The sequence below is a fragment of the Gouania willdenowi genome, chromosome 4, assembly GCF_900634775.1.
Source record: "Gouania willdenowi chromosome 4, fGouWil2.1, whole genome shotgun sequence".
NCBI lineage: Eukaryota > Metazoa > Chordata > Actinopteri > Blenniiformes > Gobiesocidae > Gouania > Gouania willdenowi.
The window spans coordinates 31,380,395-31,397,931 of record NC_041047.1 but is presented as its reverse complement, the minus strand read 5'-3'; the positions used below and the strand labels follow the sequence as shown (position 1 = coordinate 31,397,931).

General features: G+C 44.9%; 2 long non-coding RNA genes, 4 other non-coding genes and 1 pseudogene across 6 annotated transcripts; 5 read left to right on the top strand and 2 right to left on the bottom strand.

Moving 5' to 3' along the window:
* Positions 1–8,203: 8,203 nt before the first annotated feature.
* On the top strand, positions 8,204–8,310 carry LOC114462703 (U6 spliceosomal RNA). Its single transcript, XR_003674012.1, has one exon. It is a non-coding gene; the product is annotated as a U6 spliceosomal RNA (small nuclear RNA).
* Positions 8,311–9,081: 771 nt separating this feature from the next.
* LOC114462692 (U6 spliceosomal RNA) lies at positions 9,082–9,187 on the top strand. The gene has a single exon (XR_003674003.1). It is a non-coding gene; the product is annotated as a U6 spliceosomal RNA (small nuclear RNA).
* Positions 9,188–10,599: 1,412 nt separating this feature from the next.
* LOC114462699 (U6 spliceosomal RNA) lies at positions 10,600–10,706 on the top strand. The gene has a single exon (XR_003674009.1). It is a non-coding gene; the product is annotated as a U6 spliceosomal RNA (small nuclear RNA).
* A 1,413-nt stretch (positions 10,707–12,119) lies between these two features.
* Positions 12,120–12,226, top strand: LOC114462697 (U6 spliceosomal RNA). The gene has a single exon (XR_003674008.1). It is a non-coding gene; the product is annotated as a U6 spliceosomal RNA (small nuclear RNA).
* A 771-nt stretch (positions 12,227–12,997) lies between these two features.
* LOC114462706 (uncharacterized) lies at positions 12,998–13,066 on the top strand (annotated as a pseudogene).
* Positions 13,067–13,783: 717 nt separating this feature from the next.
* Positions 13,784–15,362, bottom strand: LOC114461882 (uncharacterized). Its single transcript, XR_003673880.1, has 4 exons — positions 14,896–15,362; positions 14,733–14,803; positions 14,605–14,640; positions 13,784–14,508 (listed from the first exon to the last, which is right to left on the bottom strand). It is a non-coding gene; the product is annotated as an uncharacterized LOC114461882 (long non-coding RNA).
* A 177-nt stretch (positions 15,363–15,539) lies between these two features.
* On the bottom strand, positions 15,540–16,571 carry LOC114461885 (uncharacterized). The gene is made up of 3 exons (XR_003673883.1): positions 16,460–16,571; positions 15,893–16,366; positions 15,540–15,623 (listed from the first exon to the last, which is right to left on the bottom strand). It is a non-coding gene; the product is annotated as an uncharacterized LOC114461885 (long non-coding RNA).
* Between the last annotated feature and the right edge of the window lie 966 nt (positions 16,572–17,537).

The window sequence follows — 17,537 nt, the reverse complement described above, 5'->3', positions numbered from 1 at the left end:
GATGAACCCGTAGTTACGCACGATGTCACTCCAGCGGCTGATTCGAACACCAGATATAGTCCGGTTCTGGGGAAAGATCTTGCACAGGAGAATGCAGATCGTTTCCACCAGGCGGCTGACTCCTGGACTCTGCGCTGGTCCGCTCCCCTGACTGCTGAGACATCTGCCAAAGATACACAAATAAGTAAGTGTGGTGCGTTTGCAGGGCAGAAACACGTGTCTTGTGTGTTTAGTGTCACTCACCTCCTCAAGCTCTCCACCCCAGCCCGTGAATCTGTCGGCGCACGGGAGGACTTTGGTTTTTTAAACCGGCCATGCGTCAACTGGTCCTTGAACCTGGGTGGAAAAACGAGTGGCGCTTTGTCCCGCTCAGGCAGCCTCTGCCACAACTGCACTATCTCCTCCGCCTGCCTCTGAGAAACACAGTTGAGCAAGCGCAGCTGGACCAGACGTTCAGCCAGTCCGACAATGCTGGTAGCCGGGAGTGCCATCATCGCCCACTAAACCTGTAGAAGAGAAGACCGTCCTCAGTCCTTGATCAGATGGAGGCACCGATAAAGGATTTAGTGTTACCCACCTCCTCCGTTTGTGGCTGAGCCGTAGACGCCGGCGGCTGCGGAACTGGATTTTGCAGGAGGCCTTCCAGGTAAAACATCAGATCCTGGAAGCCCTCGTCAACGTCCTGCCCTTCCTCCTCTTCCCCCTCCTCAATCACATCCACCTGCTGCTCGTCCTGAGGTCCCTCCGTGTCCTCTGGGATGTCCTCCAGGACCTGGCCAGTCTGGGCGAAAAGATAGGCCACTCCAATCAGCTCTCCTGTAACAACATGTGAATAAGTGAGTGACACGCCCCCCTACTACACGTCTTTTCTCTCACAACACAAACCTGTGTACGGGCGCGAGGGATCCGAGTGTGCGTCCAACATACGCTGCCCAAAGAGCTCCACCGAGAGCTGGTTGGCGTGCTCCATTTCCCGGGGGCTGTAGCAGAGGTGTGGGCCTCGGCTACCTCTCTGGACGGTCGCGGCTGCGGTCTGCGTTCCACCTCGTCAGCCCCTCCAGCAGGTAGAGCTGAAAATGGATGTCGTTTGCACTGGTCCCTTTAAAACCGCACAACAGAAGTCAGATCGGTGAGGGACAATTCAGAGAGCGAGGCTGCAGAGCGCATCGGTCGTCGTGTCAACTCACCAGGGATGAACCGGTTGAGGTGGAGGTGAAACGACTCCAAGGAGGTGGAACCTCTGGCGCAGCGGTACACGGGGAGGCTGACTCCACCCATGGTCACCTGGCCGGTTTGGAGGTATAGAGGCACGTGAGGAGGGTCATGGATGCAGCACACGTGGCGGCGCTGCGTGGCCCAAATGGGCTCCACGCGGTCTGCGTCGAGGAGAGGGACGCCCATGGTGTCCGTGGCGTCTTTGAACGCGTCCAGAACGTCGTCCAGGTACTCTCCGTGAGCTTCCGTGCCTCGCGTGGCACGCCGACAGTGTCGAGCCATCTCCTTCAGCGTCACGGTGCCCCAGGAGCCGGGCACGGCGGCCTCCTTGGCTCGCTTCAGGAGAGCAACGTCCTCCGGCGTCCCACACAAAAATGGCTGCGGAGATGCGGCGCATAAGTTCGCGTACAGAGGGTGACTGTCGGTGGTCACCACGCCAGCCAGCCGGCGCATGAAATGCCAGATGTCCAACCTCACTTTGAGGGTGGACCACTCTGAGAACATTCTCCCGCGGCGGAGCGTCCATCCTGGCTGGAGCAGCAGCAGTCCCTGTCGACGTACAGCGCCACGAGGAGGCTCCACCCCCGCCTGCTTGTACCGGCGCATCAGGCCCTGGGCCATGGCTTCAGGCCGCTGCCCTTCGGCCACCGTCAGCACGGAGATGAGGACCTGTCCGTGCTCATTGCCGACGTTTGTCACCCACCCGGCGGTCCCGGCGACGTGTCCGGCCAGCTTCTTGTTGATCTGCACAGATGCACATATGGCATGTAGTCAGAGTTTACTCCGACGACCCATCGTATCCAAGTGCTGTCATGACAGTTACCCTTCTTGGTGGAGTCCATCTTCAGGATCGAGCCGTAAACAGAACGTGATGCTGGCCTGCATCTTCCTCGATTCGCCCATAGCAATGATTGCCATGGGCTGCCAGGATCCACTGCGGCCCGGGGACGGGATCCATCTGGGTGGTACATGGCAGGTGGAGGCCTCTCAACATTAGGCATGTTGAACTGCCTGTACGCATGCATGTAATGCACGCCAGCGAGTCATCCAGGCCCTCGTGTGCTCCTCACGGAGGAAGGTGTACAGCCTCGCGGCGCTGTTGCCCAGCGTGCGACCGCTCATCTGGGAGAGCACGCGCCGATCACAGGCCAGCCTGATGGAGAAGGAGCAGGAGGAGATTTATTCAATTCTACTCCGCATATCACACATTGAAACAGCGATGTGTAATCCAGATCTACCTGTATGTGAGCACAGCGGGGAAACTGCGATCGGTACTCCTGCTACAGCTGGCCAAGGATGCTGAGGCACCAGGAGGCCAGCTTCTTCCCACAGCTCCGGCACTCCAGGTAACTCTGTGCCCATGTAGTACCAGCCGTCGCGGTCCAGCAACTCGCCGCACTGTCTATATATGCCACACGAGGTCATCTTGTGGTTTGCAGACTGGGCACACGATGGGGGCAAGCGCCACACCCGGTACGGCATCCACAGGAAGAAGGGACGCTGGAAGAAGGCTTCGGAGAGGTTGGGGCTGGAAGTAGATGTGGCCGTGGTCCCGGTGGGTGGTACCAGAGCTGCAGCTCTGATTTCAGGGCTGCCTTTCCGGCTGAGTCCCTGGGTGAAGAGGGCCCCTGCTGAGCCAGCCATGCTGTCCTGGGGGCAGCGTCTCCCTCCAGGCATCAGGGAGACAAACCTGGGGTGGAAATCAATAAATCATTAATGTGAATAGAAATTATTGCCACCTACAGAGTGTTGCATGTCCCGTGCTTAAAAAACACCGTCACCATGAACGAAATAAATACAAATCACAAAGACTCACGTCCGCGGAAGACACTCCAGCAGTGCGTCTCAAACACTGCAGGTGGAGGTGGAGCCTGTGGTGCTATGGGGCCGGGAGTAGGCGTGGTGGGCGGCGGAGTATAGTGTAGGAGTAGTCAAAGCTGCAAAATACAGTGGGTCGCTAAAATCATTAACCAAAGAGGGGAGGTTTATTTTACTGAAATTATCTATTTGTACTTACGAGGGAGGTCAGACTTTTCCACTTCCTCCACAGCAGACACCATCGCCGCATCATCATCATCATCATCAGAAGACGACGCTATAAAAGCACGCACAGAATGCAGGGTTAGGACCACGTAAAATTACTTTTTGAGAAGTTGCTGACAAAAGACACCTATGTTTAAGGGACAGGAAATGAAGATACCTATGACAGCGATCCTCTTTGTTCTCCTCACAGGAGGAGGAGGAGGTGAGCGTGATGATGGCGCATTGACAGGCATCACAGATGAACGGCTGGCAGAGACAGATGCTGAGGCGAAGGAGGCAGAGGCGGAGGTGGGAGGAGGCAGAGGCGGAGGTGGAGGAGGCAGAGGCGGAGGAGGCAGAGGTGGAGGAGGAGGCAGAGGCGGAGGTGGAGGCAGACGTTGAGGCCTTCATCGTCTGCTCATCCCTCCACAGCACGTACTTTCTCAGCTGGTCCATCATTGTACCAGCTGAGCGAGCAGGGGTCCTCCGGAGCCAGTTCCTGTAGCTAATCAAATACAGTGTTTGTCAGGTGACAGCAGGAAACATGAGCTGCCTTGTATTTCTCAACACACTGACACTCACCTCTGCACCTCAGCAACAGAAGATTCGAAAAAATCTTTGTAGCTGAGTTTGGCGTGTTTACCAAAGCCAACCACCTTGTGATCCAGTGCTGAGGAGGATGCTGGAATCAGGGAGCCATCGGACAGCATCCTCTGCTCAACAGCCCGCATGACATCTGGGAACAGCTTGGCATAGCAACATAGGCTGTCTTGTTCAGCATCGTGTGGCTCATGTTATCCACTGCCAGCCTGACGCTCCTTCAAATGAGCAGCCACAATCACTGACAGCGTAACCCATGTCATTGCAAAGGAGCCAGTAGAAGGTCTGGCCACGATATTTGCCAAACTGCAGGTCAGTTGACTGAGGAGCAGGTTGTAATCCTCCACATCACCTTGGCCATGGTGGACACGCAGCTTTGCATCCTGAATGACTCTGGGCGGGCCCTTTCACTCCACCAATCTGCATGCTCCAGGCTTGCCACCTCAAGGGCATAGGCCCTGCGCATCAGGTGTTGGCTTCAGGATTATTTCTCCAGAGTCGGACCAGGTGAAAGTTGGAATGTAGTCCATTTTTCTAATAAGAAGACATTAAGCAGAGAAGAGTTGATTAAAATTAACAATGCCCAGGTCCACCCCAACACACACACACACACAACACACACACACACCACACACACACACACACACACCAAAGGAGCATGTATTGTGAACTGAAAGAGTTCTGAAGACTCTTTGAAGCTAAGATTTCCTTCCCATCCCACTAAGGAGATGCAGAGGTGTCATCACACGAGATAAAGACTTCAAAAGGACCATTTTATACTTGAGTTTGTCTTGTTCAAAGATGTCCTTGTTACATCTTATTGTTTAGCAACCCTATTGTGGAAAATACATAATTTCAAAAGTCAAGCTGAGGAAAAAACCAGCCTATTGTGTGATAGAGAGAAAGATTCTCTCTTTTTCACAAGGTCAATGACCCCTCACAGCAATACAGGACTTTTAAAGCTTGACAATTCACACATTAAATAATAATATAATGTGGTTAAAAAACAGGTATTATTACAAGATTGGTGTTATGCATTAAAACCCACAAATTTATAAAATCAAAACAGCAAAATTTGTAGCATTAATGAACAAATAAAAATATCTCCTTGAATAGAAAGCTTTACCCTTATTTTACCACCATTTAACACACTGTGTTGAGGTGTGGGGGGGGACACGTATAAAAGTTTTTTTGTTTTTGCCTTTTCTTTTATCTTGGTTTGTACAACCATAAACGCTAATACATTATACTCTAGTTCTCCAGTTTCCTTTTATATATTTTACTTTTAAGGGCAACAAACGATATATATCTAGTGTTTTGCTTCTCTTTTTTTTTTTTGTTTTATGAATATGAATTGTGTAAATACAGCACTATAAAATGACAAAGGAGGGGTAGGATTTCTTATAAGTTCTTTGAACTTCCACCTACACCTATTTGAGTGGCAACTTATTATTTTCCTTCTGAATTCTGTGTTTTATTGATATGCTTCTCAAATTATTTCAATATTAATTAATTTAACAAAATTAATCACGTTAGTGGTATTTTTCTTCTAAAATGCATTCAGTTATTCATTCATGTTTAATGCTTAATGTTTAATAAACATCCATTTAACTACAGCTATTTAATATGACTAAACATCAACTAAATACTGAATACATGGATAAATGGAATACAATACAAATACTTTACATTTGTTTTTTTGCTTTTTTTGGCCGTCAGGTCAGCGTTTTTATACAGTATTAATTACAGTTTCATTCAATATTTGACAAGGTCCTTCGCCAGTGTTAAATAACGTGAAATACAGTTTTAGTTAATATTTTACACGGAACAAAGCAACATATTTTCAGCGGTCTTAAGCAGTTTTTACACATTGGCGTTTTTATACAGTAGTAATTACAGTTTTCATTCAATATTTGACAAGGTCCTTCGCCAGTGTTAAATAACGTGAAATACAGTTTTAGTTAATATTTTACACGGAACAAAGCAACATATTTTCAGCGGTCTTAAGCAGTTTTTACACATTGGCGTTTTTATACAGTAGTAATTACAGTTTCATTCAATAGTTGACAAGGTCCTTCGCCAGTGTTAAATAACGTGAAATACAGTTTTAGTTAATATTTTACACGGAACAAAGCAACATATTTTCAGCGGTCTTAAGCAGTTTTTACACATTGGCGTTTTTATACAGTAGTAATTACAGTTTCATTCAATATTTGACAAGGTCCTTCGCCAGTGTTAAATAACGTGAAATACAGTTTTAGTTAATATTTTACACGGAACAAAGCAACATATTTTCAGCGGGTCTTAAGCAGTTTTTACACATTGGCGTTTTTATACAGTAGTAATTACAGTTTCATTCAATATTTGACAAGGTCCTTCGCCAGTGTTAAATAACGTGAAATACATTTTTAATTGGTATTTTAAACGGAACAAAGCAACACTATTTTCAGCAGTTTAGACAGTTTAAACATGAATTCCGTCCATTTCATTAAATATTTCACGATATTAAAGCTACAAAAAGGCGGTAAAATACCCCGATTACAAAAAAATTGACATAATAAAACATGTATTACTCACCGGATGGTTTTCAAGTTTAGAAAGTTTGTGAAAGTTCTGGGGAAACGATTGAAAAAGTTAACTTTTCTCTCGGTAGCTTGCGATTTGATGGAAATCAATGCAAACTAGGGCGTTGGAACATGGCCGCCCACTATACCTAATTTGACCCGTCCTCCACTCTAAGGAGAACGAGCCAATCAGAGCAGTACGAAAAATCTGAGCCCGCCCTCCTCTAAGGAGAACCAACCAATCAGAGCAGTTAGGCGCATGAGCACTCAGCCAATCAGCGACCAGAATCGGGGAGGCTAGGAGAAACCAAGGAGAACCAAGGAGACCCGAAGATTCATGTCGACGAGGCGCAAGGATGACAACGCAATCCGTGAAGCGTTTCCATCTTTTGTGCATTTCAAAACTGCTGTTTCACAGACAAAAAATATTGTCCGTAAACCATGTGTACAATTGTGGTAAAGTAATTGAACATTTCCAGTGAAATGTGCCTTTTTAAATGGCTTGTAGTTAAATGCATTTAAAAACATTGAAGTTTTAAAGGTATAGGTATGTGAAAGGAGCATGACAATTATGCATTTATTTGAAAAAAGCAAGGTTATGAAGAAGCCAAAGTGCCAAGGGCACTTGTCAACAGGAGCAACTCAAATTATTGATATTTGGTTGCATTTGGGTGGATTTCCAACAACAGGAAGACCCGCTGAAAAATAAAGAAAGACAAGGGAAAAAATCTATTATGAGGAAAAATGCAAGAAGTCCTGAGATTGCTCACAAATTCCATCTGGCATTGCTGAAGTTAAACATTTCTTGAACTTCTCTGTTTAATGGAGGAACATGAAGCTATCTGTTTAGAAGAACAGAACTTTCATATAATCTTTCCCTCCAGCCAGCTTAATCTTCAATGACATGAGTTCTATTCTGGAAAGTCATTTGTAATGCAACAAAAAGTTCGACCATGATTGTCTTGGAAATGTTATTATTTGGTTCCATTTGGGTGGATTTCCAACAACTAGATCACTGGTTGAACAATAAATAAAAACAAGGGAAAAGATCTATCATTAGGAACAACGCAAGAAGTCCTGAGATTGCTCACAAATTCCATCTGGCATTGTTGAAGTTCATAATGTTTTTGAACTTGAGGAAACACAAGTTTCCTTTTTTATGGAGGAACCTCAAGGCATCTGTTAAGTGGAACAGAACCTTCATATCAATCTTTCCCTCCAGCCAGCATGACCTTCAATGACATGAGTTCTATTCTGAAAGCAGCTTTGGAGTTCTTCATAACTTGTATTGAGTTCTTTGACCAAACATTGATTGATGTTGGGTGACTTGCTATCTCCTGCTCGCTTTTCTTTCATAACAACACACAGGATTCTGTACAAGACAAGTGGCTGGCAGTTCACAAACTGTGGTGTGTCATAGCCTTGCTCAAGAACATCTACTGCAGTCAACCCACTACCCCACTCTTTTGTAATGAATAAAATTAAAATTTGTATCCCTCTAGTGGACATGCAGTGAATTGCAGCTTCCCAAGAACAGGGCATGCAAAGTTGGCCTCAGCCTAAACTGGAGCTGGATGCTCCACCCACAAGGCCCTCTTGAAGACTTTCCTTTGCAATACATTTTGTGAAATTGAACGAGTTGGCCAAAGCTTGAAGGCCACAGCTTCAGGAGCATTCTCTACAAGGCATTGGGTTAAAATGTGTTGAATGCTCTTGAGGGAAGCGTTGAAGTGAGCACCATTTGTCAGGGAGTTGTTCAGCCAGCAGGGGTTTTAAAACGCCCCCTCTGGAAGTCCAATCATGTGATTGCCTTGGCAACACGTATGAAAAATTGGAATCGATACAGAGAAGATTAGCATGGCCCCTGCGCAAGGATGACACGCAAATCCGTGAAGCGTTCCATCTTTTGTGCATTTCAAACTGTTTTTTCCCACGTCAAAAAATAGGGTCTGTAAACCAAATGTAAAGTTGTCTGAAGTTATTGAAAATTTCAAGTAGAAAGTGCCTATTTAAATGCTTGTAGTCAAATGGCTAAACAATAGTCAGAGTTGACAACAAGCCAAAGAAAGACATTGAAGTTTGAAAGGTATAGGTATATGAAAGGAGCATGACAATTATGCATTTACCTGAAAAAAGCAAGGTTATAGAGAAGCCAAAGTGCCAAGGACACTTGTCAACAGGAGCAACTCAAAGTGTCGATGTGCAGGTTTTGATGTTGTTCTGCAATGATCATTCCCTAATCTAACGCAATAGTACAAGCACACAAAAAAGGAAACCTTTGTGGTTTTTCATAGCCTTTGCTCAAGAACATTTGCTGCAGTCAAACCACTATCCCACTCTTTTGTCATGAAAAAAAAAATAAAAATTTGTATCCCTCTAGTGGACATGTAGTGAATTGCAGCTTCCCAAAGAACAGGGCATGCAAAGCTGGCCTCAGCCTAAACTGGAGCCTGGATGCTCACCCACAAGGCCCTAATGAAGACTTTCCTTTGCAATATATTTTTGTGAAATTGAATGAGTTGGCCAAAGCTTGAATGCCAGAGCTTTAGGAGCATTCTCTACAAGGCATTGGGTTAAAAATGTGTTGAATGCTCTGAGGGCAACGTTGAAGTGAGCACCATTGTCAGGATGTTGTTCAGCGAGCAGGGGTTTAAAATGCCCCCTCTGGGAGTCAGCTAATGTGATTGCCTTGGCAACACATATGAAAAATTGGAACGATACAGAGAAGATTAGCATGGCCCCTGCGCAAGGATGACACGCAAATCCGTGAAGCGTTCCATCTTTTGTGCATTTCAAACTGCTGTTTCACAGACAAAATATTGTCCGTAAACCATGTGTACAATTGTGTAAAGTAATTGAACATTTCCAGTGAAATGTGCCTTTTAAATGCTTGTAGTTAAATGCATTTAAAAACATTGAAGTTTTAAAGGTATAGGTATGTGAAAGGAGCATGACAATTATGCATTTACTTGAAAAAAGCAAGGTTATGAAGAAGCCAAAGTGCCAAGGGCACTTGTCAACAGGAGCAACTCAAATGATTGAAATTTGGTTGCATTTGGGTGGATTTCCAACAACAGGAACACCCGCTGAAAAATAAGAAAGACAAGGGAAAAAATCTATTATGAGGAAAAATGCAAGAAGTCCTGAGATTGCTCACAAATTCCATCTGGCATTGCTGAAGTTAAACATTTTCTTGAACTTCTCTCGTTTTAATGGAGGAACATGAAGCTATCTGTTTAGAAGAACAGAACTTTCATATAATCTTTCCCTCCAGCCAGCTTAATCTTCAATGACATGAGTTCTATTCTGGAAAGTCATTTGTAATGCAACAAAAAAGTTTAACCATGATTGTCTTGGAAATGTTATTATTTGGTTCCATTTGGGTGGATTTCCAACAACTAGATCACTGGTTGAACAATAAATAAAAACAAGGGAAAAGATCTATCATTAGGAACAACGCAAGAAGTCCTGAGATTGCTCACAAATTCCATCTGGCATTGTTGAAGTTCATAATGTTTTTGAACTTGAGGAAACACAAGTTTCCTTTTTTATGGAGGAACCTCAAGGCATCTGTTAAGTGGAACAGAACCTTCATATCATCTTTCCCTCCAGCCAGCATGACCTTCAATGACATGAGTTCTATTCTGAAAGCAGCTTTGGAGTTCTTCATAACTTGTATTGAGTTCTTTGACCAAACATTGATTGATGTTGGGTGACTTGCTATCTCCTGCTCGCTTTTCTTTCATAACAACACACAGGATTCTGTACAAGACAAGTGGCTGGCAGTTCACAAACTGTGGTGTGTCATAGCCTTTGCTCAAGAACATCTACTGCAGTCAACCCACTACCCCACTCTTTTGTAATGAATAAAATTAAAATTTGTATCCCTCTAGTGGACATGCAGTGAATTGCAGCTTCCCAAAGAACAGGGCATGCAAAGTTGGCCTCAGCCTAAACTGGAGCTGGATGCTCCACCCACAAGGCCCTCTTGAAGACTTTCCTTTGCAATACATTTTTGTGAAATTGAACGAGTTGGCCAAAGCTTGAAGGCCACAGCTTCAGGAGCATTCTCTACAAGGCATTGGGTTAAAAATGTGTTGAATGCTCTTGAGGGAAGCGTTGAAGTGAGCACCATTTGTCAGGGAGTTGTTCAGCAGCCAGCAGGGGTTTAAAACGCCCCCTCTGGAAGTCCAATCATGTGATTGCCTTGGCAACACGTATGAAAAATTGGAATCGATACAGAGAAGATTAGCATGGCCCCTGCGCAAGGATGACACGCAAATCCGTGAAGCGTTTCCATCTTTTGTGCATTTCAAACTGCTGTTTCACAGACAAAAATATTGTCCGTAAACCATGTGTACAATTGTGTAAAGTAATTGAACATTTCCAGTGAAATGTGCCTTTTTAAATGCTTGTAGTTAAATGCATTTAAAAACATTGAAGTTTTAAAGGTATAGGTATGTGAAAGGACCATGACAATTATGCATTTACTTGAAAAAAGCAAGGTTATGAAGAAGCCAAAGTGCCAAGGGCACTTGTCAACAGGAGCAACTCAAATTATTGATATTTGGTTGCATTTGGGTGGATTTCCAACAACAGGAACACCCGCTGAAAAATAAAGAAAGACAAGGGAAAAAATCTATTATGAGGAAAAATGCAAGAAGTCCTGAGATTGCTCACAAATTCCATCTGGCATTGCTGAAGTTAAACATTTTCTTGAACTTCTCCGTTTTAATGGAGGAACATGAAGCTATCTGTTTAGAATAACAGAACTTTCATATAATCTTTCCCTCCAGCCAGCTTAATCTTCAATGACATGAGTTCTATTCTGGAAAGTCATTTGTAATGCAACAAAAAAGTTCGACCATGATTGTCTTGGAAATGTTATTATTTGGTTCCATTTGGGTGGATTTCCAACAACTAGATCACTGGTTGAACAATAAATAAAAACAAGGGAAAAGATCTATCATTAGGAACAACGCAAGAAGTCCTGAGATTGCTCACAAATTCCATCTGTGCATTGTTGAAGTTCATAATGTTTTTGAACTTGAGGAAACACAAGTTTCCTTTTTTATGGAGGAACCTCAAGGCATCTGTTAAGTGGAACAGAACCTTCATATCATCTTTCCTTCCAGCCAGCATGACCTTCAATGACATGAGTTCTATTCTGAAAGCAGCTTTGGAGTTCTTCATAACTTGTATTGAGTTCTTTGACCAAACATTGATTGATGTTGGGTGACTTGCTATCTCCTGCTCGCTTTTCTTTCATAACAACACACAGGATTCTGTACAAGACAAGTGGCTGGCAGTTCACAAACTGTGGTGTGTCATAGCCTTTGCTCAAGAACATCTACTGCAGTCAACCCACTACCACCACCTCTTTGTAATGAATAAAATTAAAATTTGTATCCCTCTAGTGGACATGCAGTGAATTGCAGCTTCCCAAAGAACAGGGCATGCAAAGTTGGCCTCAGCCTAAACTGGAGCTGGATGCTCCACCCACAAGGCCCTCTTGAAGACTTTCCTTTGCAATACATTTTTGTGAAATTGAACGAGTTGGCCAAAGCTTGAAGGCCACAGCTTCAGGAGCATTCTCTACAAGGCATTGGGTTAAAAATGTGTTGAATGCTCTTGAGGGAAGCGTTGAAGTGAGCACCATTTGTCAGGGAGTTGTTCAGCCAGCAGGGGTTTAAAACGCCCCCCTGGAAGTCCAATCATGTGATTGCCTTGGCAACACGTATGAAAAATTGGAATCGATACAGAGAAGATTAGCATGGCCCCTGCGCAAGGATGACACGCAAATCCGTGAAGCGTTTCCATCTTTTGTGCATTTCAAACTGTTTTTTCCCAGTCAAAAAATAGGGTCTGTAAACCAAATGTAAAGTTGTCTGAAGTTATTGAAAATTTCAAGTAGAAAGTGCCTATTTAAATGCTTGTAGTCAAATGGCTAAACAATAGTCAGAGTTGACAACAAGCCAAAGAAAGACATTGAAGTTTGAAAGGTATAGGTATATGAAAGGAGCATGACAATTATGCATTTACCTGAAAAAAGCAAGGTTATAGAGAAGCCAAAGTGCCAAGGACACTTGTCAACAGGAGCAACTCAAAGTGTCGATGTGCAGGTTTTGATGTTGTTCTGCAATGATCATTCCCTAATCTAACGCAATAGTACAAGCACACAAAAAAGGAAACCTTTGTGGTTTTTCATAGCCTTTGCTCAAGAACATTTGCTGCAGTCAAACCACTATCCCACTCTTTTGTCATGAAAAAAAAATAAAAATTTGTATCCCTCTAGTGGACATGTAGTGAATTGCAGCTTCCCAAAGAACAGGGCATGCAAAGCTGGCCTCAGCCTAAACTGGAGCTGGATGCTCCACCCACAAGGCCCTAATGAAGACTTTCCTTTGCAATATATTTTTGTGAAATTGAATGAGTTGGCCAAAGCTTGAATGCCAGAGCTTTAGGAGCATTCTCTACAAGGCATTGGGTTAAAAATGTGTTGAATGCTCTGAGGGCAACGCTGAAGTGAGCACCATTTGTCAGGATGTTGTTCAGCGAGCAGGGGTTTAAAATGCCCCCTCTGGGAGTCAGCTAATGTGATTGCCTTGGCAACACATATGAAAAATTGGAACGATACAGAGAAGATTAGCATGGCCCCTGCGCAAAAAACCGGGCCAATCTTCGGGGGCTCCCTTGCGGCGACCGCCTCGCAGGCCTGCCGAGCGCCGCGCGCTCCGCGGACGCCCGTCAATCTCCGCGAGCGGGCGGAGTCGGCATACTGAGTAGCCACGCGCACCGGATCGTATGAAAACATTGTGACATCACACCTTTTTACTTGTTTCATTTAACAATGAAACCATCCCCAGTCAATTTATTTATTTAATCACACTTTTATATATTGCATATAGAAACTCTTAAAATCACACCAGATGATGATGATAATAATTATTGTTATTTGAGTCTTAATGTAATGATTATAGAAACTCTTGAAATCACACCAGATGATGATCATAATTATTATTATTTGAGTCTTAATGTAATGATTTTCTTACAGTCACACGTCCATCCACTGGTAACAATAAACCTGTATTCACAGAAGTTGTCTTTGTATTTGTTTTTAACAGTAAACTCACAAAGCAGATCAATTCTTTCAAAACTGTCAATGTGAAGCAAGGAAGAGAAAATCAAGGTTCTAAACAACGCTTTTTTTTTTTATAAAACTCCCGCATAAATAGATAAACACTGCAAACAAAATTATAAACACACACCGCATAAATAAATTAAAAAAAAGTAAGTTAAACACTATAAACTCCCGCATAAATAGATAAAAAAAAGAGTAACTTAAACACTGCAAACAAAATTATAAACACATTGCATAAATAAATTAAAAAAAGTAACTTAAACACTATAAAACTCCCACATAAATAGATAAATAAAAAACACAGCAAACACACACACACACACAGCAAACACTCTACTCCTGCACAGAAGGGGCTTTGTGGCCAAACAAGTCGTCGAGCACTTTCCGTGCCTGTGCCCTTCGCCTCCTCTGTATGATGGCATTCCTGGTGACGCCATCAGCCCTCGCCTCTTCGCCCACGCTGTCCACCATCTCGCTGTGCTCCGCCTGTCTCTCCATCCTCTGCCGGTCCCGCTTTGCCTTGGCCTGGACCCGCCGGGCAGAGAGCGCCATCACCTTCATGTTCTGGCTGGTGAAGCCACCTCGCATCTGGGTCAGCCACTCCTCCACCGTTCTGCCCTGCGGGTCAGTGCGCTGGCAAAAGCTTGCCCTGGCCGACCTCCGGATCGTGTGGCCCGTTTCTCTGGTCTTCTGCTGCCCACACTTAGGACAGTGCCTCCTGGAAGCAGGCCCCGGGACAATACCTTTTTTCATATTGTTATAGGTGGTTTCCAACCTCCACCTCGTCGTCCTCGAGACCTGCCTCTCGTAAAGCCAGAGGCCCAGGGTCTCCCCTGTCCCCTCGCAGTATATTTCATTCTTATGAATGAAATGTCCGTACGATGGTTTCCATCATCGTCAGCAAAGGTTTCCAGGTGCTGCACCCGGATGTCTCCTCTCCCGTCTGTGTGGCTCTGTTGTGGAGTACTGTGAAAGAAAAAAAGAAAGGACAACAGTGAGTGCAGTGCAGCGATGTTACATTAAATTATTTTAACTTTTGCAACCTGAATTCTTCTAATTTACCTTTCTCTTCAGTCTGGCTGGCCGTGTTTCGAAGAACTGCGGAAATTAGCAACAGCAATAGTCAGTGCAGAAATTATAGAATTATAAATAAAGTTGTTTATTTTAAAAATGAAGTCTTATATAGTTACCTTTTCTTTTAGTGCAAATGCTCGTCCCTGCTGGTTTGCAAAGAGTGCGTTTGTCCATCTTTAAAATGAATCTAATTCCAATGCAGAAATAAGTAACAGCAGTCAGTCGCTGTATTTCATGGATAAAGCAGCAAAAGTTAACATTATGGTGTTGGTGTCGTACCTTGTTCGGGAATCAGGGTTCGTCGGTGGTCCTCTGGTCCTTCTCTGCTGCTGCTCCAACGATGAATGAGTCTCCTCATTGTGCTTCACCTGGCTTTAAGGGCCGCCCTGGCTTTCACACCTCTGTATTCACACCTTCATCCTTCCTGTTTCTTCCTGGACTCCTGTGGTGATTCTCGTCTCTGTTGGTCCTCTGGTCCTTGTCTGCTGCTGCTCCAAAGATGAATGAGTCTCCTCATTGTGCTTCACCTGGCTTCAAGGGCCGCCCTGGCTTTCACACCTCCACGTTCACGCCCTTCATCCTTCCTTGGCTCCTGGACTCCCCCTGCTGTGATTCTTCTCTCTGTTGGAAAACAAAAGGCCAGGCAACGTAAGATGTTTTTGACATCAAGAAGATTCTAAGAAAATAAGTTGGCTTGAAGTTCATTGTAATTACAAGAACAATGTCAGTAAAACTTCAAGCAGGCCTAATCCTCACACAAAGGACCACATACTCTCTCACACACACACACACACACACACACACACACGCACACACACGCACACACACACACACACACACACACACACACACACACACACACACACACACTTCTCAAAGGTAACAGAAGTTGAGAATTATTATTATGATTATTATCTTTATGTCTCTCGAGATCCATGGCCGATCCATCGCAGGTCACTGCAGCTCGTCCTCTCGCATCTGGTTTTTCCTTTAAAATCAATCCAATTCTAATGTAGAAAAAAAAAGTCAGTGTATTCCATGCTAAAAATGTATAAAGCAGGAAAGTTATCATTACGGTGATGTGGTTGTACCTTATTGAGCAATCAGGTGACTGCAGCTCGTCCTCTCGCAACTGCGGCATAGTTTTTCTTTAAAATCAATCCAATTCTAATGTAGAAATAAAAAAAGAGAAACAGCAGTCAGTCAGTCAGTCAGTGTATTCTATGATAAAAATGGATAAAGCAGGAAAGTTAACATTACAGTGACGTGGTTGTACCTTATTGAGCGATCAAAGTTGGTCCTCCTCCTGCTTCCTCTCGCTCAGCCATTCTTCAGCTGTTTGACTCCCAGCAGTGGCCTGACAGAAGTCCATCATTGTTTTTTCTCCTTTTACTGTGGAAGCGACTGCGGCCATATGCTTTTGTCTTGAGCTGCTTACAATTGATCATTTTAAATGTAGAGCATGCGATCGTGGCTCAGTGGTAGAGTGGGTCGTCCAATAACTGAAGGTTTGGGGGTTCGAATTCTGCTCTATCTGAGCCGTGGTTGTTGTGTCCTCAGGCAAGGCACTTCACCCACATTGCCTCGTCTGAATGGGTATGAATTGTGCATGAATGTTGGTGGTGGTCATAGGGGCGGTAGATGCAAAAATGCAGCCGTGCTTCTGTCAGTATGTCCCAGGGCAGCTGTGGTGACATTGTAGATTACCACCACCGACCGGTATGACTGGCATGGATGAAAAATGGACACGCTTTGAAAAAGAGAAACAGCAGTCAGTCAGTCAGTCAGTCAGTGTATTCCATGAAAAAAAGACAAAGTTAACATTATGGTGCCGTGTTTGTACCTTATTGAGGAATCAAAGCTGGTCCTCCTCCCGCTTCCTCTCACTCAGCCATTCCTCCACAGTTTGACCCCCAGCAGTTGCCTCACAAAAGTGAATCATGGTTTTTCTTTTCTTGATGGAAGCGGCTGTGTCCATATGCCTTGGTCTTTGGCTGCTTGCACAATTGGCATTTGCAAGAAAAGTTGGCCCTCCCAACATACGCCAGTCCTTCCCTCTCAGCCTCCTCTTTTTTGAAGTCCAACTGTTTCCGCTTCCACGCAGTGGTTTTTGGCAGCCTCTGTGTCTGAGGCTCAACCACTGGTGGTGGCAGTGGCGGAGGCAGCACTACAGCTGGTGCTGATACTGATGGTGCTGATGCTGATGGTGCTGATGCTGATGGTGCTGCTGCTGGGGTTGTTGTTGCCATGGCAACAAGGGAAGCACTGGTGGCCATGTGTGGTGTAGGGACATGGACGCTTGCTGCGTGGTGTAAAGGCGCAGCCATCCTCCGTGCTGCAGGCTGAGGGTCGCTGTCAGCGGTGGGATGTTGTCCATTGGCCAACACAGAGAACCACGTTCTCCTGACGCACCTTCCGCTTGTTAAACCTGGTAGAGCACATGATTGTTAGGAATCCACATAGCAGATAATAGCAAAAGGCTGCATCGTGTGTGTGTGTGTGTGTGTGTGTGTGTGTGTCTCACCACTGCGTCAGTGTTTTCTGGTTGATCTCAAACAGCTGGAGTTTTGTGGAGAGCATCGGGTGACTTAGCACGTTCTCCCTGATGAACCCGTAGTTACGCACGATGTCACTCCAGCGGCTGATTCGAACACCAGATATAGTCCGGTTCTGGGGAAAGATCTTGCACAGGAGAATGCAGATCGTTTCCACCAGGCGGCTGACTCCTGGACTCTGCGCTGGTCCGCTCCCCTGACTGCTGAGACATCTGCCAAAGATACACAAAAAGTAAGTGTGGTGCGTTTGCAGGGCAGAAACACGTGTCTTGTGTTTAGTGTCACTCACCTCCTCAAGCTCTCCACCCCAGCCCGTGAATCTGTCGGCGCACGGGAGGACTTTGGTTTTTTAAACCGGCCATGCGT